General features: G+C 45.4%; 1 non-coding gene across 1 annotated transcript; it reads right to left on the bottom strand.

Annotated features, from left to right (window-relative positions):
• Positions 1-6,597: 6,597 nt before the first annotated feature.
• On the bottom strand, positions 6,598-6,672 carry Trnat-ugu (transfer RNA threonine (anticodon UGU)). Its single transcript has one exon. It is a non-coding gene; the product is annotated as a tRNA-Thr (tRNA).
• Between the last annotated feature and the right edge of the window lie 10,203 nt (positions 6,673-16,875).

Raw genomic sequence — 16,875 nt, forward strand, 5'->3', positions numbered from 1 at the left:
GGTTCTAGACGCTACAGTCTGGAACCGCGCGACCGCTACGGTCGCAGGTTCGAATCCTGCGTCGGGCATGGATGTGTGTGATGTCCTTAGGATAGTTAGGTTTAAGTAGTTCTAAGTTCTAGAAGACTGATGAACTCAGAAGTTAAGTCACTTAGTGCTCAGAGCCAAATCTAACGGATGTGGCCTCAGAGATCATATAAAAAATAATATTATAAGCGGATACTTAATACATGTAAAAAAAATAGAGCGAGGAAGCAAAAAATGTAAACAATATTACGTAGAGTGGATGAAGACATTAATCAAGCAACTAATCAATTACAAACCAATAGGAAAGAGAAATATAGGTCGGTCGTGCGACAGACTGCTTCAGTGACGACAGAACAGATTTTTAGCCTACTCCATGAAACGAGGAAGAAAGGTATAGATAAGTGAAGATACAGTGACATGAAACTGCTTATAGCAACGAAGACTGTTCGGACATGCTGCAGCTACATTATAATGAATATGTCGTGACACGCTACTAGGACTATAATCGTGATCTGTCGCTGTTCTACAAAAAAATTATATGTCTTAAATTAAGGCAACATCGTGACCATATTCCAAAAAATCTCTAGGTAGGGCATGCCCTTCGAGCAGATGACCCATTGTAGTACCAGGGATTTTTCAGCTACGTAGCACGCGAGCTGGTATTGGAGTGGAGGGGATTGTTGTGGAGAGTATTTTCAGCTTCGGCATTTGCCTTCCAACGAAGGGGAACCTCGTGAAAGTCTTCGTCAGAACAATCGAATGGCAATTACTTCACATTTAATTCTCGGACATCATATCTCAGACGAAATACTGAGCGCCGTATGTGTATGAAGTACGTTCTTTAGTGTGAACAGAGTAAAGCTGGCGACTTGCTCGCTATGTGAAGTGTACCTGTTTCGCTGTGCTGCTCTTTTACATGATTGTCTTAAGCCATTTTTCCTTTACATTCAGTAATTTATCTCGAGTGCATGCTGAGTACATCTCCATGCTTCATCCAAACCTCCAATATCACTGTAGCGCCGCCTCTATTTTTCGGAGCAACTGACTAAAATAGCGACGCCGCCATGGGAGGATGCGAGCGCAGTGTCGAGCAAAACACCGTTACGTCAGACGTAGCAAGACCACCGGCGGATTTCTGCAGTGTGGGTGAAACCAAGCGCCAACACTGCAATAATGACGACACTGCAGAAAGGCAAGAAGACTGTGGCATTGCTAGGTCATCAGGACATGTTTTGGTCTACGTTGTTGGCAGCGGTGCTTCGGCAAAAGAAATGGGCACCGAACCAGTATAAATGCCCATCATTTTTAGCCAGAGGGGTCGGGGTCTGGCAGCAGAATCTACGAGAGGAGGTGTACGCCGGTCGACGCAGCCACCACGAGACTTGGCTTCCAACAACTGTGGGCCTACCAAATGGCTCTGAGCACTATGGGACTTAACTTCTGCGGTCATCAGTCCCCTAGAACTTGGAACTACTTAAACCTAACTAACCTAAGGTCATCACACATATCCATGCCCGAGGCAGGATTCGAACCTGCGACCGTAGCGGTCGCGCGGTTCCCGACTGTAGCGCCTAGAACCGCTGGCTCTAAGTTCACCTCTGAGTACTTAGCCTCGTAGCCGGTGGGCCACCTTGTGGTTCACTTCAACCACAACTAGCCTTCTGTCCTGGAGGGCAGACATTCGAGGACAAGGTGGTACCGCCGCTTAACTGTCTATGCCTGGGCGGGCATACTGACGCTGTAAGCCTCCGCTCGCAACGGCGGACACACTGCTGAGGACTTTCTTCCTCTTCGATAATCGCAGTGGTAATATTTCACGAAATATATTGTTATGCTGTGTAACGTACGTTAATAGTGATTTATATACAGGTTGGGTCGGCTGTAACTGCTATCGGTGTACGATACAGTTGTTGCGAACCCCATCACGTATTGCTTTCTCCACACAGATGTGTAGAATGTATAATGCTATATGCATCACAATTTTGCTTACTGTGATTTGCGTAATAGTGGCTTGTATTTTTTATACGTATATACTTTTTATTTCAATCGTTTCCACTTGAAGCTGCTATAGCGTTTGGTATTGCTTTTACCGCCAAGTAACTTTATAATGCCGAAGATGTAAAATTAGTTAGTCGCTTAATAATTAAATAAAGTGGTTATTTCAAAATAAAATAGCCTACGCATGAATATGAATTCCCTCAAGAAATTCAAATGCATACAAAAGACTCGTAGACATGTAGCATCGAAAATAATTTTAACTCATTTATCAGCCGACATACTGAGACTATTCTAAAATGAAACTACGTACTTCCTTTAGCGTTATTCGAAAGCTCTTTCAAATCCGAAGACAGTGATACAACGTTTGTTCATATTGGCTTTGAAGTTCTGGGAGGCCTCAAAATGCCGCCAGTGAAATTTTGTGCACAATGAGAAGAAGCTGCCGGCCGCGTGGTCGAGTGGTTCTAGGCGCTTCAGTCGGGAATCGCGCGACTGCTACGGTCGCAGGTTCAAATCCTGCCTCGGGCGTGGATGTGTGTGATGTCCTTGGGTTAGTTAGGTTTAAGTAGTTCCAAGTTCTAGGGGACTGATGACCTCTATGTTAAGTAGCATAGTGCTCAGAGCCATTTGAACCATTTGAACCATTTGCGAAGAAGCTCCAGCTTGCTGGAAGCAGTACTCGTTTGCAGGAAATTGTTCAAACTGAGGTGTGAGGAATGTGTCGACCATGGCAGCATACTGCCGAGATGCGACTGTAGTCGCTCGTCTACGTTCATCCTCAAAAAAGAATGCGTTGATTATGCCCATTGAGTAGACAGCGGACCACTCTGTCACTTTGAAGCTAAGCAAAGGGTGCTGATGGAGTTTATTTGTTGACATAATCACTGGGATGAAAATTTGCCTCGTTTCTCATCCGTAGCAAATTTAAAGAGCCTTCATTGTCCCTAATTTTAATCAGTAGTTCAACGGACAGAGTCGTTAGTTTTCCATAATCACTTTCATTAAACTGTTGCACATCCTATATCTTGCACGGTTGCAACTTACATAAGGTTACGTGCACACTTCGACGTGACATTTACGCTATTGCCGCAATTTGTGTCATAGAATACTTTGGAATTTTCGTTACATACAACATTTTGCACCTCCTTTATTCGTTCCTGTGAGCGACAACTTCTGCGCCTTCCCGGCGCTTTCAGCCTAAGTGCGTTTCAATGGTTTTTCACCCATAACCTGACTGCATGTGCCAATGGTACATGATCATTCCGTCTAAGGTTGAAATGACGACGATATTCCCTTCTAGCGCCAGCAACACAAGCACCATAATTGTAAATGGCCGCAACAACCTCAACACGTTCATGTCAGCTCTAGCGCTCCATCTCAGCAAACGGCGTATCTACCTGAAACATATGACTAATATTCTGCATTGCCAGTACACAAGGTGGCTCAAAATAGTTATTAGAAGGTGTTTGTCTACTCTGGTTTAAACGCAAGCTGTAAGAGACTCTCCTGTATAATGTTGTTGTATTGTAGCCCTGTAAATTCTACAGCTCACTCGACAATGCCTCAATTCACTTTTCAGAAAGCACGAACGCAGTAACAGCTTTTGTTTATCGCGAAGACATTTTGCACAAATTCTGGACCTCTTGTTATGCTGAGACACCCATTCAACAGAGCATTTGATCCAAGAACAGAAACATCTGGCGTGACCCTTTCTCTGTGAGTTTACAGTACTGAAAGGAAGTCCAATTGCGATGGCAAAATTTAAGCGTCCTCTGATACGAATTCTGCGTAATGTTTTCTCCATCTTTTTCAGTTTGATGAAACGTTTTGAAAAAACTGGACATTACATGACTAAAGGAATGGTCACTCAGGAAGACCAACCTCAGCTGAAACGCGGAACGAGGGTGAACCCTGTTCAGAGAGGAGTCCACTACATCAAAAAGACTTCCAGAAAAGCAACTCAGGATGTCATGTCTGTCTCTCCTGAAGATAATGAAACAGAGACTAAACCTTTCCCTTATAAAATTCGTGACAACCTTTGAAGGTCTGTGATGTTAAGCAGCGGTATCCTTTTTGCAAAGGAGATGATTGAAGTCTTTGGAAATGGAACAATCACTAAGGGTCAGGTTTAAATATGACACACAACTTCAATCTCCATGGGAACGTCAACAAACGGAACCGTTTCCACTGGGGTACTGTGAATTCATACGTTCAAGCTGCTGGACCTGGTATAGAATGGGCTCGGTATAATCCCGGTCTGAACCCGTATGATTATTTCTTTTGGTACTGTATGAAGGAAAGAGTCTTTGAAGGCCCCTACAGCACTCCAGTACCTTTGTACTGCCAATTCAAGAAATATCCGTGTAGTCGAAAATGATGATCTTCAGTAATTCATCATGGAATCCACTTCAAGACTCTGCACACTCTTTGCTGTAGAAGGACAGTTCTTAAAAAAAAACGTTTTCTATTAACATTCAGATCGTTTGCTATAGCATAAATATGGTAACAAGAATCTATCACACTATATTATGTCGTAACCGTAACTCTGTAACACCTATTTCGCACTACCCTGTTCCATCCCACTTTTAGAGTTTAATTAAAAGAGCCAGTTTTTCTGTCACACCCTCTTGTCAGTAGCTTTTGGCAAAGCAAGTAGTACTTGGAACATGTTAACTTGACCTAGAAATACAGACGAAAGGAGCTATGTACTGGCTGGATAGGAATGAGTACTACCGAGTTTAGAATTTCGTAGGATGACAAGAAATGTATCCTCCCCTATCGCTGGGATGCCGAGGTGGTGCCGAAAGAGGAAGCCGAACCTACAACTTCTTCCCTGACATCAAACAAAGGCTTAGATTACGATACTTGAGCCGCTTTCTGACGGGCTACGGTCCATATGCACGTACTAGCTCCGATTCAGAAGGAAAGAAACAAATGAACATTCCTGAGCCAATTGATCGTATGGAAACAAGGCCAGTACGAATGGTCCCCAGTGTATTTGGCCCGCAGGAGAGCGCACGAAGAGTGCAAAAAAACTGTACTGGATGACGTCAGTTATTCCTCTATAGCTAGTTACAAAGTTTCAAGAAATGGTGTTAGGTGAGGGACTGTCAAGCCAAGATAAGGGTAATTGTAGTGAGTAAAGAAGCAGTTACGCTGTCATGCTTCGAGCGTTCCTTGCACTTATGAAACGGAAAGAAATCTTAATACGTGGAAATGTTATTAGTGAAGTTCACCCACCCCCTCCCCCAAAATCTTGTAGCTATTTCTCAAGCAGCTGGAAATGTTAACCACCGCATCGGAGAATATTTATTTTGATATCAACAATCGATCTTAATTTGATGATGACAGAGATATTAGTAACACTAGAAGGAAAACATATCTAAATCATCCTGTAATGCATCTGTGGCACAGAAATGGATGAAAATGTAACTGCACGACTCTTTGACAATCTACCCGTCGAAATAAAACGTCCGATAGACAGAAGTAGTGTTTTCAAATGTATATTGCAAAATGTTTCTCCTTGACAATTCTTTCCACACCATAAAGAAAATTTTGAATAGAAATATTGAGTCATTTTACTGAAAAAGTCTGTAAATAGCAAGCACTGTAGGTAACTACGCTAAATTATCTGTAGCTGTGACGATGGATCGTGAGTCGTACTTGGGTAGCTTAGTCAGAGCACTTGCCCGTTAAAGGCACAGATCCGAGGTTCGAGTCCCGCTCCGGTGCACAGTTTTAATCTGCCAGGAAGTTTCAAGTTAGCACACTCTCTGTTTAGAGTGAAAATCCATTCCCGAAGCACCCTCTCGTGCTAGACGGAGAACGTGCCATTATTAGCGTTGTACTGAGGGCCTGTAGTGGCTGAAGAATTCACACATAGGCGCCGCGGGAGCAAACAGAACGGCGGGCGCGAGACGAGAGGCGGCCTCCCCTCGGCCCTCGGCCCTCGGCGCGCCCCTATTCCTGCCGACCCCAGCCACGGCGCCCCGGCGTCGGGCGTCGCCGTCGCCGTCGCGGCGCGTCGCGGCGCCGGCAACAATAACCACTTGTGCCGCGCCGGCGGCGAATCGATCCGCGCTGCGCACCGCCACGCTGGGACTCGAATGGCGCGTTGCCACCCGCGGCGGTCCACTCGTTGCTGTATTCAAACGGGACCTACAATATCAACAAGCATTTGTACTCCATCACGACGTAGGATGCAGTGTGTTATTAATGTTATTGGTTTGTGATTACTCCAACTAGCGTCCTGTACGCCGCCTATTTCGTACAATGAAGATCTTAGAACGCATAGTAGACAGCAGAATGATCAAGGTTGTCAATATTATCACCGGTGTGGTTTTGTGTAAAGCTGAAAGGTTGCCGATGCTGTTCCCACACCTCGCTTCCTCACTGAGCAACAGTGTGACGAATCTAAGCACCTTCGCTGGATATGAAAATTGTAACTGTTCTCGAACAAACAGATACGATTGACGACGGTGCAGCTTCTCTAAAATAAATGATAGGTAATTGAAACCCTCAGCTGCCGACAGGTGTTGTTGACATACCTCGATGGGGACAGCTGAAAATGTGTGCCCCGACCGGGACTCGAACCCGGGATCTCCTGCTTACATGGCAGACGCTCTATCCATCTGAGCCACCGACGACACAGATGAAGAGCGCGACTGCAGGGACTTATCCCTTGCACGCTTCCCGTGAGACCCACATTCCCAACTGTCCACAATCTACATACGTAATGTTCCTAATAGATACTTTGCCCATTCACTCATTACTTGCGCCCACTAAGTATCTATTAGGAACATTACGTATGTAGATTGTGGACAGTTGGGAATGTGGGTCTCACGGGAAGCGTGCAAGGGATAAGTCCCTGCAGTCGCGCTCTTCATCTGTGTCGTCGGTGGCTCAGATGGATAGAGCGTCTGCCATGTAAGCAGGAGATCCCGGGTTCGAGACCCGGTTGGGGCACACATTTCCAGTTGTCCCCATCGAGGTATGTCAACAACGGGCAGCTGACATTACTAAATGTCGGCAGCTGAGGGTTTCAATTACCTATCATACCTTCGCTGGACCTGGAAAAGGCTTTTGACCGAGTTTCACGTGATGTGGTGGACAAAGATCTGAAGGTCAGTACGCGGATTAAATATTATGCCTCCCCACGGCACAACGACCGGGCCACCAAAAATCATTTTTAACAATGTTTTTCAGTACGTGTTCCCACCTCTAGCGCCATATGAGGGTACGTAATGCACCCAGGGACATTGTCGAACATGATCGTTTTGGTGGTCCAGGTGTTATGGTGTGGAGAAGCATAATGCTCAACACGGCACACTCACCTTTCGGCGTTATTGTAACACTGTACTCCTTCCCCATGGGTGTCTTTCAGGGGTGCATTCGAGACTGACTTCATTTTTATGGGCGACAACGAGCGAACGCATGGAGCCGCGGAGGTGGAGGTGCTCTTGTAACGAGTGGATATTCGGCGAACGCACTGGCGTGGCCGTTCCCCCGTCTTAAACTCCATCGAGCACGTATCGAGAGATGTATTGAAGCACGTCCACAAGCACGAACGACCATCCAGCAGTAGTGAACGGCGCCTGTGGAGGAACCGAGCGACCTGCCACACGGAAGTCTTTCCAGCCTTGCGGCTAGCATGGAAGCACGTTGCAGAGCACACACTGCCGTCCGTGATGATCACACAACCCTTCTAAAAACAGGTCCCCCCTTGTTATGTCCAAAGTACCATCGTAAATCGCGATGACTTCAGTGTAATTAGTGTCATTCAAAATAAAACTGTCATTTCTGTTCGCCTCATTGCGTATTTATTTCACTTATCTTCTCTACTACACTATAGCAGTTCTTTTTACGTACGGTCGAAGTATCATCCAGCTATGATACTTGTCAGTGACACACCGTGCGAAAGTTACTCTCCCCCTTAAGTTTTGCACAGTCTTCATGATAGGGTAGATGAATATTTGAGTAACACATCCCAGTAAAAATGGTTCAAATTGCTCTGAGCACTATGGACTTAACATCTGAGGTCATCAGTACCCTAGAACTTAGAACTACTGAAACCTAACTAACCTAAGGACATCACACACATCCATGCCCGAGGCAGGATTCTAACCTGCTACCGTAGTAGTTGCGCGGTTCCGGACTGAAGCGCCTAGAACCGTTCGTCCACCACGGCCGGCACATCCCAGTACCAGACGGCGAATATTCCATATAAACGAAGCATCATTGAGTGTGTCCTCAGTATTCACAAAAGATTTGTATGATAAGAGCAGCACCACTATAAGATTGTTCGCTGACGATGCTGGATAACATGGTTGAGCGATAGTAAAAAATTGTAGAAATACTTGGACAAAATTTCTATTTGATTTAATCAATGGCAGCTCTCTTTAAATGCGGAGAAACGTAGTAAAATGCTTACATCAAAAGCAACAACCACGCAGTATCCGATTACAAGACTACAGGTGATCATTTTGAGCACGTCGCACCATGTAAGAATTTTGGGATAATATTGGTAAGAGGCGATATTTAAAAGGACGATCACGTAAAATCAGTATCACGGAACGCGAATGGAATAGTTAAGTCTATAGGCACGTACTGGGCAAAATGCAATCCACCCATAAAGGAAACCCCACAGAAGACGCTAGCGCGACCGATTCTGAGAGCACTGTCTAGTGTTTGGAGACGTCTGAGCTAAGTTTGACAACAGCCACCGAACGAACTCAGTGACGCGCTCACAGGATCGTCACGGGTCAGTACACTCCACACAAAAATGCAGCTGATATTAGGATTATATAGGAGTGCTTAGAAGAAACACGACGCAGCTTTCGTGGAGCTGTGTTGGGTAAATTAAGAGAAGCTGTGTTGTAACAAAACACTGCGACCATTAAGTTGTTGCCAACGTATATCTCGCGTTCGGCTCATAAGAAAGACCAGAGGATAAACGATCCTGCCGGAGCGCAAAAAGGGGAATATGCTCCTACTTATTAAAAGTCTCTAACAGAAAAGTGTGGTGCCACCTACCTCATTCTGCCTTCACCGCCACCTTTAAAAAGTCCCCAAATATTTTGGCCTGCTGACATATTCGCGCTGTTTTCAAGATGCAACTTATCTCTCACTCCCACAAGCTCCCCTAACTGTAACTCCCTCACACCCGCTAGCCAATCGCTGTACGTCGCTCTTACCCATCCACGCCATTCGCCCGTTCTCTCTTACTCATTCCGTCTAACTCAGATGTCTTTGTGTCTCTCTGTCACTGTCCCCCATCTCACAGCCACTGTCTCCTTCTTTCTGTTCTACTAATACTGTCCCCTCTCACTGACAATGTCCTCCTCTAGCTCTCTCTTTCTGCTGCTTTCTCATTCATTCATTCATGGCTCTCACCCACTTCCACTTTCTCCCTCTGTTTGTTCCTCTCCCTCTGGCACTGTCTCTTTCACTCTTTTCCTAGTACTGTTCTGACACTGTCAACTACGTTTCACTGCTATTGCGTCCCTCTCTTTCCTCATACTGTCATTGTCTCCTTCCCTCTTTCTATATCACAACTGCTGTCTACTATCTTCCAGTATTCATTACTGTTCCGTCTCTTACCCACTGCCACTGTCTCCTTGTCTCTCAGCATCAAAAAGCGCGAATACGTTCGCGTGCCAAAATTTTTGGGGAAATTTAAAGGTGCTGAGGAAAGTAGAATGAGGTAGCTGGTGTCCCACATTTGAAAGTCCACAGGAGAATATTCACCTTTTTTTTCTGCTGCGATAGGAGCATTGTTCCGCTGGTTCCCTTCTTTTCCCTGCTACAGCTGGGCATGCCACTCATATGAATAGAATTCTATGGCTCAGTAAAATTTTTTTCTAGTTTAACTGTGTGAAACTGAAATAACGCAAAACTATATAATTTTACAGTTCTAACCGGATTTTATGTGCAAAAAATTTTGCATGTTCATCAGTACTATAACAATATGGGATCCCCAGAACCCTTCATATGATAACGGTGAAACTTTACAGCATATTTCTCCGTGCTACTTTACTTTAGAAACTACGTTTTCGCCTCACACTGGATTTTACGTACGTATTTTACGTGTACAATCTCATCAAGATAAAACATTTTCAAGGTTATTTGAGATCTGGATCTAAGGAATGTATTGTAAAAATTTCAGCCATTTGCAGTTCATAGTCGGATTGGAATGCACGGCTCGGTTCTGGTATTCAAAAACCAGGTTTCTCGGTTTTCTTAGAAACCCTTAAGACGCACCGTAGATCGTAGATCACACCTAATCCAAAATATAACCAACCGATTCGCTTCAGTGCCTAAACTGGAGGAAGTATGTAATATTTAAACTTTGACCCTGTACTGTAGCACAGTTACCGTAAGACGATCCTTCTATTTGGTATACAAATGGTCCGTAGACCAAGGGCTATTCGAGACACTTAACCCTTCCTTTCTATCACCAACAGATCCCGAGGTATGAACCCAGGAAATATTCCATTTTTATGCATGGTGTGTTGTAACACATTAGGTAGCGCATACTGCTGCATGCGTATCGATTAAGATGAGTATAGTTGCGTTTAGACAGTCAATTTTCCCTCGTTGAATATGTGAATGCAGCAGGACGGAAAACTCATAAAGCTCGTTCTATATTCCTTTCACTTGCTCAGTATATATGTAGATGTAGATGTAGATGCAGATGCAGATATAGATGTAGAAGATGTAGAGAGATGTCGACACATTTAAAAAATATGGAGAGTGTCAAATTGTCGAGATGTGCAGGGTGTACCGTAACATAGTTTACAAAGCAATAACATGAACCTCAAATAAATGAACAGCGTATCTGTTGCTCGAACTGAGAACAAAGAACAATGGTTCAAATGGCTCTGAGCACTATGGGACTTAACATCTTAGGTCATCAGTCCCCTAGAACTTAGAACTACTCAAACCTAACTAACCTAAGGACATCACACACATCCATGCCAGAGGCAGGATTCGAACCTGCGACCGTAACAGCAGCGCGGTTCCAGACTGAAGCGCCTAGAACCGTTCGGCCACAGCGGCGGGCTATTGACTACAATTTCATAACAATAAAACATGAATTAGCAGTTTAAAAATTGTGATTTTTGATTATTATGATAATTGAGGTACATATGAGGGCCAGTCAAATGCAAACCGAACGCCCTGCACAACGGGACCGTGGAAGGGTTCCATTCAAAAGTAATCATTCCGCGCGTTAAGAAATTTCTCCCACTGAGAGACGAGACTATCCATTCCTGCTTTGTAGATCGCGGTCGGTCGCAGATGGATCCACAACCGCATCCACTCTTACACTTCCTAGTTCCACTGAAACCGATGTACACGCATGTCTTTCTTCACGTCAGTAACGATGTGAAAATGACACGGTGAAAGACAGTGGCTGTAAGAATGATGTTGCAGCGTTTCCCAACCAAATCGCTTAAGCGTAACCATCGTCCTATTGACGGTGAGCGTGCGGGCGTTATCGTGCAACAGATTCCATCCGACAGCATTTCGTCATCCCGAGGGTAAAGAGCAAAGCCAACAGAGGCAAATCCCACATCTCCCCCCACCAATGAAATTCAAAGTTTTTCACGCAAGTTCCGGTAAGGTCATGATGACCTCCTTCTTCGACTGCAGGGGCCATCTGTTCGTAGAGTTCTTCGAGCGTAGCACTACAATCATTGCGCAGCGTTATGCATACCCTTTGCAGAAACTGTGATATGCCATAAAGTCAAAACTCCCAGGAATGCTGTCCGATAGACTCATCCTGTTGCATGATACAGACGTTCCTAGACTGACACTTGGAGGAAGGGCACGTTTCAGCTTTTTCGTTGGGAAACACTGCAGCATCCTCCGTACAGCCTGGATCTTTCACCGTTGGCGATCTGAAGAAATTCATGAGTGGACATCGATTTCAGTCGGACGAGCAAGTGCAAGCGTGCGTGCTGTTGTGGACCCGTCAGCGGCCGACTGCGTTCTACCGAAGAGGAATCGATAGTCTTCTCACTCAGAGGGATGAACGACTTTATGCGTTTGTTGATTACTTTTGAATGGGACCATACCATGGTCCTGTTGCAGTGGGTGATCGGTTTTCATTTAACTTCCCCTTGCAGTTATTCAGTGTAGTGTTCACAGGTAGTGCGCAAATGTATAATACTGCAGGATTAAATATGCCTTTCTTCAAAATATTTTGTAGCAGTGGGGCATCAAGCCATTTTCTAGGTGACAGAGGCGAAATATGACGCTGTGCGACGAATGTTGAATACATTTTCATTGTCACTGTGCCACCCCGCGCCTAAATTTGCTTTTCATCTTCGATATACCACTCTGTACCAGCAGGTTATACACATTACTCACGAAATGTTTAAAAATGGGAAGCATTCAGGCTGCGCCTGTCGCATTTCGGACACGCTTCTGAAGGCTGTAATTGGACACTCTGACGTTTCCCATTTTACGTGTTCCGCTGACTTTTGTTCAGCTGCGTTAAATAGCTCTCGAATGACTGAGCAGGAGACGCGGGCTGCCATTTAAAAGGGAAAGTGGGGCCCGGCTGCCTGCCTGCAGCGGACAAAGGAGGCGGGAATGCGGCGATGCTGGGGCAGGGGGCGGCGGAGGCTTCCGGCAAAATTAAAAACCGGAAGGCGAGGCGATCAATGCGAACGCGCGCTGCCGGCTCGGCGGCGGAGCGTAATTGGGCAACGGAGACACCTCCACAAACAGCGCGGGCTGCCTATCCATAACGCTGCAGGCGTCGCTGCAACACATGCTCTCCGTCCAGCAATCCGCACTGCGCTATGCGGTTTCAGTAATTCCGCATACGGCAGCACATCTTATGTGTGGCTACACGAAGATCGCGCTCACAAACAGAAGAAATAGGTCCTGTGGCACTTTATAATATTCATATTAAACCTCCCGGAATCTGCAATGGACTCAAGTACTTCGCGGTAATGTTATTCCACATCTACGTCTACACACTGTCTGATCTGCATCTACATGATTACTCTGCAATTCATAATTAAGTGCCTGGCAGAGCATTCATCGAACCACCTACCAACTATTTATCTATCGGTCCACTCTCGAAAAGCGCGTGGGTAAAAAGAACACTTAAATCTTTCCGTACGAGCTCTGATTTCTCTTATTTTATTACGATTGTCATTTCTTCCTATGTAGTTGGTCAATAAAATAGTTTCGCGTTCGGAGGATTCAGCCGGCCGGTGTGGCCGAGCGGTTCTAGGCGCTTCAGTCTGGAACCGCGTGACCGCTACGGTCGCAGGTTCGAATCCTGACTCGGGCATGGATGTGTGTGATGTCCTTAGGTTAGTTAGATTTAAGTAGTTCTAAGTTCTAGGGGACTGATGACCTCAGATTATAAGTCCCATAGTGCTCAGAGCCATTTGAACCATTTCGGAGGATTCAAATTTCGTCGAAAAATCCTGGCGAACCTAAAACGCCAGTTTTTTAAAGAGTGCCACCACCACTCGCGTAACATATCCGTGACCCTCTCATTCCTATTTCTTGATGATACAAAACGAGCTGCCCTTCTTTGAACTCTGGCGATGTCCTCCGTTAATCCTATCTAATGCGGATCCCATAACGCACGATAATACTCCAGAAGAGGAGGATCAAGCGTAGTGTAGGCAGTCTCTTTGGTAGACTGGCTGCATGTTCTGCCAATAAATCGTGGTCTTTCGCTGCCTTCCTCCAGAACATTACCTGTGTAATAGTTCTAATTTCAGTTATTCGCAATTGTGATCCCCAAGTACGTCGTCAAATTTTCGGCCTTTACACTGATGTGATTTATTGTGTAACAGAAATTTAGCGGGAACCAATTAGTGGACATTAATATTGGGTGTGTCTATCCTTTGTCTTTATGACGGCTTGAATTCTGCTGCGGACACTTTCAGTGAGGTGTCTCAATGTCTGTGGAGCATTGGCAGCCGATTCTTAGATTAGATTAGATTAGATTAGATTTACTTTCATTCCAATTGATCCGTAGTGAGGAGGTCCTCCAGGATGTGGAACATCAAATTTCGTCGAAAGATCCTGCCGAACCTAAAACGCCAGTTTTTTAAAGAGTGCCACCACCACTCGCGTACTCAAGAGCTGAAACCAGAGAAGGTGATGGACGCTGGGGTCCGGAGTGAAGTCGACGTTCTAACTAATCTCAAAGGTTTCAGATCGCGATTCTGGGTAGGCCAGTCCATTTTAGGAACGCTGTTCTCCACAAACCGCTATGAAGAGACACATGACAGGGTCCACTGTCATGCTGATACAAGCAGTCATCGCCACCAAACTGTTCCTCTACGGTAATTCTGTAAAATGCGTTCATGCCCATACACATTCAATGTTTACTTAAGTGCAAAAGGGAACCACATCCCGACTACAAAAAACACCACCGCCTACGTACTTCACTATTGGCACTGCACATAAAGGCAGATAACGTTCTCCTGGCGTTAGCCAAACCCAAACCCCTCCATTGGATTGCCACAGAGTATAGTGTGTGATCAAGAGGGTACTAAGGCTCTCAGGCAGTGTCCTTCCCCAAAAGATAAGAAGGGCATCGCCAGGTTTATTGGCATGGCCAGTTTCTTTCGGAAGTTCATTGCTAATTTTGCACAACTGGCCTTGCCACTTAATGATCTAAGTAGGAAGCATCGCCTGTTTGTTTGGGGGGAAGAGCAGCAGCATGCCTTTGAAGCGATTAAAATCGCTATCGCCAATCCTCTGGTTTTAGCAGTACCTAACTTTATTGAGACTTTCATTGTGCAGACTGATGCCTCTCATGCCGAAATTGCCGCTGTTCTTCTTCAAGAACAACAAGGCGATAGGCGCCCTGCAGCTTATGCCTCTCGTCGGCTTACTTCGGCCGAGGCTAATTATTCCATCTATGAATGCGAGGCTTTGGCGGTGTTGTTCGCTCTCGAGAAGTTTAGTTTTTATTTGGACACCCTGAGTTGGGTGTTAGCCAGGACTCGCAAGACCGGTCGAATAGCCCTTTGGCGGTCCGGATATCTGTCTTCCGCTTTAATGTTAAGCATGTACGTGGATCTGAGAATGTCATCGCCGCTGCTCTCAGCCGGAAGTTCACGGGAGGGTAGGGGGAAGGTTGGGAGAATTCTCAGCCGGTTATCGGTGCGAATAACATTCTAACTGAGACAACCGGGCCCTTTTGTGATCTCGCCTGTGCCTCGAGGCGGGAGAGCAGAGTACTGCCTGAGTAAGGGCGTTTTTTGTAAAGTGGTGGGACACGGCCAGGAGTTGGTGGTCTGCCTACCCGATGATTTGGTACCCACGGTGCTGCGCTATTTTCATGCTTCTGCTGTCGGCGGCCGTCTCGGCCTTTATAAAACTGTGAACCGGTTCCGTTACGGATTTTTGTGGCCGCATTTGTATCGTGATACTCGTGGATTTGTGGCGAGGTGCGATCACTGAAAACTCGCCAAGCTCTATTCTGGTGCCCGTAAAGGTCTTCTTCAGTCTCAGGGGGAACTCTATCCGTTAGACAGGCTCTTCTTGGATTATATAGGTCCTTTGCCTCGTACGAGGAGATGTAACCGTTATGTCTTACTAGTTGTTGACGCATTTTCGCGCTTCACGTGGTTGCTCCCTACTCGCGGTGTTACGGCCAAGATCGCTATCAACCAGTTGTCTAAAGTCTTCTCTTGGTTCGGTCCTCCGAAACCTCTTGTGCCTGATAATGCCCCTGCTTTTGGTTCTAGGTTCTTTAAGAACTTTTGCTTTAACCATGGATTAAACACATCACCACCACACCATATTATTCCAACCCCTCTTTTGCAGAACGGGTTAATAGGAACCTTAAGGCTGCTCTTAGTATCTACCATGCCACGACTCCAACCCGCTGGGACTCGACTTTACCATGGCTTAACTAGGCTTTTAATTCAGCCCGCAATGAGGCTACCGGTGCAACACCTGTGTCACTTATGTTTGCCTACACTCTCAATTCTTCCATTACCTAATCTCTGAAGTATGAGTGACCTTTTGGCTGCGACCATTACTCCAGTGGCCCCGAGAGAAAACTGGGAACGGACCACGCGAAATATTAATTTGGCTCACCATCACCAAGCCATTAGATATAATCAAGGACGTCGCCCCTTTAAGGGTAAGATCGGCGATCTCATTTTTATCAGGAATCATGCCGCTACAACCGGGCAAGATTTAAGGGGGAAAATGACGCCGCCGTATAGAGGTCCCTGCAGGATTGTTAGAATAATTAGTCCAGTTAATCTTAAAGTTAGGGACATGTCATCCAGCAAGGTATTTCGCGTTCATGTTAGCCAGGTTAAACATGGAGCCGGGCAAGAGTGAGCCTGGCTGTGTAACATTATTTGTGGCCTTCAGCCGACCAATAATTTGCAATTTTTTCTTAATAAGCCCTTCTGCCGTTACTATAACTTGTTACCGTTTTCATTGTTAAGAGGAAAGTATCTTTGTATTTGTTAATGCGTAACTGCCTTCCTCACTTGTAATTCAGGCCTTCAGCCGTTGTGTATTCTGAAATTGCTGCTGGCCTTCAGCCGTCAATTGTTTGTAACATTGCTTGTGGCATTCAGCCAACAAATAATTTCAATTCTGTCTTGATAAGGCATCCAGCCGTCACTATAACTTGTTACAGTTATTAAGATTGTTAAAAGGATTTAGGGTATTTTTAACGTGTAATTGTCCACCTTATTGGTAATTCAGACCTTTTTTGAAATTGCTTGTGGCCTTCAGCCGACAATAACTTGCAATTCTTCTAATAAGGCTTTCAGCCGCCAGTGTAGTAAAATCTTTTAAAAATGATTGTTGAGAGTTTTCTTTCTTTAAAACTAAAGTGTA

The sequence above is a fragment of the Schistocerca cancellata genome, chromosome 3, assembly GCF_023864275.1.
Source record: "Schistocerca cancellata isolate TAMUIC-IGC-003103 chromosome 3, iqSchCanc2.1, whole genome shotgun sequence".
In the NCBI taxonomy this organism is placed as follows: Eukaryota; Metazoa; Arthropoda; class Insecta; order Orthoptera; family Acrididae; genus Schistocerca; species Schistocerca cancellata.